The sequence below is a fragment of the Peromyscus maniculatus genome, chromosome 11, assembly GCF_049852395.1.
Source record: "Peromyscus maniculatus bairdii isolate BWxNUB_F1_BW_parent chromosome 11, HU_Pman_BW_mat_3.1, whole genome shotgun sequence".
Lineage (NCBI taxonomy): Eukaryota > Metazoa > Chordata > Mammalia > Rodentia > Cricetidae > Peromyscus > Peromyscus maniculatus.
In genome coordinates this window covers 10,029,742-10,034,379 of record NC_134862.1, presented here as the reverse complement: position 1 = coordinate 10,034,379, position 4,638 = coordinate 10,029,742, and the positions used below count along the sequence as shown (strand labels likewise).

The 4,638-nt window shown below is 39.1% G+C and overlaps 1 pseudogene; it reads left to right on the top strand.

Annotated features, from left to right (window-relative positions):
* Window positions 1-909: 909 nt before the first annotated feature.
* LOC102904938 (heat shock protein HSP 90-alpha-like) lies at window positions 910-4,121 on the top strand (annotated as a pseudogene).
* Window positions 4,122-4,638: the final 517 nt, after the last annotated feature.

The following is a 4,638-nucleotide window of genomic DNA, read 5'->3' as shown; positions in this document are numbered from 1 at the left end:
TAGTTTCTTGTTAAGGCTGGCACTTGGTTTCCAATTCCCTATCTCAGTGTTAGATTTCTGTTTGATTTGAAAGTGTGCATGCTGCCATAATCTCTGTGAGCTCCTATGTGTATTGTACTTGTTATATCTGGAGGAAACTGTATTCTTGGAGTCATCTGCCATGTCTGGTTCTTGCAAACTTTTTGCTTCCTCTTTTTCATAAGTCCTTGAGGCTTGGAGTGGTGTTGGATAAAGAAATCCCATTTAGAGTTAAATGATCCAAATTTTCTCACTGTCTACACATTGTCTGGCTGTGGGTTAATTATCCATTAATTATCATCTGTTGCAACATGAAGCTTCACTGATTAGGTTTGACCAATGTACTGATTCTCTTTTCGAATGTTACTGCTTTTTAAATAAGAACACAGCCCTCTTAACCTAATATCTGCATGCCTACACTAGCCTTTGCAACTCCATATGTAAGGCTATGCTGAGACCCATACCTCAGAGCCTATTCTATGCCTACTGCTTTCCTCAAGTAGCTTTATTGTAGCTTTATTGTTTCTAATAATCATGCATGTTTGTAAGTTGTATCTCTCAACTGTACTGTAACCTTGGTCTGAACATATAATGTATTCACTGTGCATAGTGCATCCATCACTCCACACACCACAAAACAATGTTACCTGAAACACCTTAGCTTTGATTTATAGTACTTAATGTTGCAAATGGCCGTGTTTCAATGTATACACACAGATTTCTGCTTTCTTTGACAATTATCAATATTTCTCTAGCAACATCTACGTGTCAGATCAGTATATATTTGGATTGCATTCATGTTAAAATGTTAGATTAAAGAGTAGTGTTGGGGCCAATTGCTTCACTGTCATGTGGGGCAGGTCAGATTTCATGCATGGTCACTCAGCAAAGATGCCTGAGGAAACTCAAAACCAAGACCAACCAATGGAGGAGGAAGAGTTTGAGACTTTTGCCTTACAGACAGAAATTACCCAGTTAATGTCCTTGATCATAAATACTTTCTATTAGAATAAAGAGGTCTTTCTGAGGGAGCCCATTTAAGATTTATCATATTCTCCAAATAAAAAGCAGATACAAGTGTTTTATAGATCCTACACACAGTCTCATTCCCATCAAACAAGATCAAACCCTTACTGTTGTAGATACTGGAATTGAAATGATCAAGGCTGAGTTGATCAATAACCTTGGCATTGTTTCCAAGTCTGGCGCCAAAACCTTCATGGAGGCTTTTCAGACTGGTGCAGATATCTCTATCATTGGCAAGTTTGGTGTTGGTTTTTCCTCTGCAAATTTGACTGCTGAGAAAGTTACTGTGATCATCAGGTTTAATTATGATGTGCAGTGTGCCTGGGAATCCAGGGCAGAGGAATCATTCACATTGAGGTCTGACATGGGGGAACCAATGGGTCTTGGAAATAAGGTTATCTTACATCTGAAAGAAGAACAAACCCAGGATTTGTGAGAAAAGAGAGTCTTGGGGATTGTGAAGGAAAATTCTCACATTATTGGCTATCCTATTACTCTCTCAAGGAGAAGGAATGTGATAAGGAAGTCAGTGATGATGAGGCTGAAAAAAAGAAGAGATAAAGAGGAAGAGAATGAAAAAATAAATGGATTCTGATGACAAGCCTGAAATAGATCTTGGTCCTAATGACAAAGAAGATAGTGACAAAAGGAGAAGGAGGAGAGGAGGAGGAGGCAAGGAAGAGGAGAAGAAGAAGGAGAAAGAAGAGAAGAAGAAGAAGAAGAAGAAGAAGAAGAAGAAGAAGAAGAAGAAGAAGAAGAAGGAGAAGGAGAAGGAGAAGGAGAAGGAGAAGGAGAAGGAGAAGGAGAAGGAGAAGGAGAAGGAGAAGGAGAAGGAGAAGGAGAAGGAGAGGGAGAGGGAGAGGGAGAGGGAGAGGGAGAGGGAGAGGGAGAGGGAGAGGGAGAGGGAGAGGGAGAGGGAGAGGGAGAGGGAGAGGGAGAGGGAGGAGAGGGAGAGGGAGAGGGAGAGGGAGAGGGAGAAGGAGAAGGAGAAGGAGAAGGAGAAGGAGAAGGAGAAGGAGAAAAAGGAGAAGAAGAAGAACTTTGATCAAGAAGAACTCAATAAAACAAACTCTATTTGGACCAGAAAACCAGTTCTAGAAGCACTTAACCAGCATAAGATTGAGAAGAACATTTGGCAGGAAAGTATTTTTGTTATTGTTGAAGGACAATTGGAATTCGAGAGTCTTCTTCTTGTCCCAAGACATGCTTCTTCTCATCTGTTTAAAAGAAAAAAATTAACTTGTGTGTTCTTTCATAATAGATAACTATGAGGAGTTAATCCCTGATTTTCTGAATTTCTTTTCTTTATTAAAAAAAACACATTTTTACTTATGTTACACAATAACCTCAGTTTCCCCTCCTTCTTCTCATCTACCCTTCTCCCCTTCCACTACTCCTCCATCTCCATTTAGAAAGGGGCATGCCACCCATGGGCTTGATCAAATCATGGCGCATCAAATTGAGGCAGGACTGAACTCTTCCCCTTGTGTCAAGGCCCTGTAACATAATCCAGCATGAGTAACAAGTTCCCAAAGCCATAGCGGAGTGGGTGATTCTAAGGATATCTCTTTAAGTATTTCCTTAGAAAAGTTTCAGCAAAGCAAAGCAAAATTTTGAAAGTTATCAGAAATAATTTGGTCAAGAAATGCTTATAACTATTTACTGAACTGGCAAATGATAGAAAGAACTACAAAAAAGTTTTGTGAGCATTTCTTAAAAAACATAAACCTTGGAAGTAACTCTCAAAATCAGAAGAAATTTTCAGTGCTACTGAAATACTGCACATCTACTTGTGGAAATGAGATGGTTTCTCACAAGGTCTAACATGGTGATATTTTATTTGTGCTAAAATGTGATTTTATTTGTATGTTAATAAAGTTGCCTTGGGATCAGAGCTAAGAGCAAGCTATCAGAGATAAGAGCAAGCCATTAAGCATACATCTGGCAATGGTAGCACATGCCCTTAATGCGATCACAGGGCAGACAGAGTTTGTGTGTTCAAGGACACAGCCAGAATGGGGACACAGGCCTTTAATATCAGTACCAACCATAGAGACCTGGAGGTCTGTATAGACAGGCAGTGATGAAGAAGTCATGTGGTTGGTTTTAGAACCAATGAAAAGGCAGAACAGAAAGTCAATAAAAATACAGACCCACAGGAAGCAAGTCTCTTTCTCAGGGGAAGGATAACAGCAACAGCGAGGGGTAAGACGGCAGTCTTAGCTCTTGGCTGCTGCTCAATCTGTGGACTTTTAGCTCTGCATTTGGCTCTGTGTTTCTCATTTAATAAGACCATTTAGAATTACATCTACAGACTAATGTACCACAATGAAAAAAACCAGAAGCATGTCTCTTTTATCACAGGTGAAACCAGGGATTAACTCACTAACACAGTCTTTTTGCAACATCTCGAAGAAAGAATGGCTTAGAAGTAATCTATATGAATGATCCCATTGATGAGTATTGTGTCCAACAGCTGAAGGAATATGAGGCCAAAACTTTGGTGTCAGTTACCAAAGAAGGACTGAAAATTCCAGATAAAGAGGAGAAAAAGAAGCAGGAAGAGAAAAAGACAAAATTTGAAAACCTCTGAGAAATTATGAAAGATTATATTGGAGGAAAAGGTGGATACAAGGTTTGTGTCAAACCAGTTTGTGACATCTTCATGCTGTATTGTCACAAGCACATAGGGGTGGACAGCAAACATTAAGAGAACTGTGAAAGCTCAAGCTCTCAGAGACAACTCAACAGTGGATTACATGGAAGCCAAGAAGCACTTGGAGATAAACTCTAATCACTCCGTTACCGAAACCTTAAGGTAAAAGGCAGAGGCTGAAAAGACTGACAAGTCAGTGAAGGATCTGGTCTTCTTGCTCTCTGAAACTGCACTCCTGTCTTCTGGCTTCAGTTTTGAAGATCCCCAGACACATGCTAACAGGATCTATAGGATGATCAAGCTTGGTCAAGGTCTTGATGAGGATGATTCTACTATGGATGATATTAGTGCTCCTGTAACTGAAGAAATGCAGCCCCTGGAAGAAGATGATGGCATATCACAAATGGAGGAAGTAGATTAAACTTCCCCAGAAGAATCACATATACAATGCTTACCTTCATTCATTCTGATAATCACATTTTCCATGATTTTTGTTTGTTTTCCTAACATTTAAAATAGCTGTGTGGCATGGATACTAAGAGGAAGATATAATTTCTTTCTACTTCTGGTACTGTGAAACTATTGGTTTGATTCAACAGGTTAACAAAATGTTTGTTGTGAGACATAACATATCCTATTGTTAACTTTGTGCTCCGAAGTGTTTTGCTGTCATTGAAGTGTTCTTTGACATATCAATAAAAAAAAAAGATGGCTTAAGTTTCATCTTAAATTTTCATCCCATTAGTTCATTCTACATGTATGAGTGTTAGAAGTAAGAACACAAGCTGAAACAACTTGACAGAGTAATTCCCATATGGCTTTTTTCCCCAAAAGTAATGACAAGAAAGCCCTAAACTTCCCTAGGTGCTATAACTCAGCAAGGTTATGAAAGAAAATACAGTGCCTAATCACATTCTGCTTTAAAAGGTAAATACAAA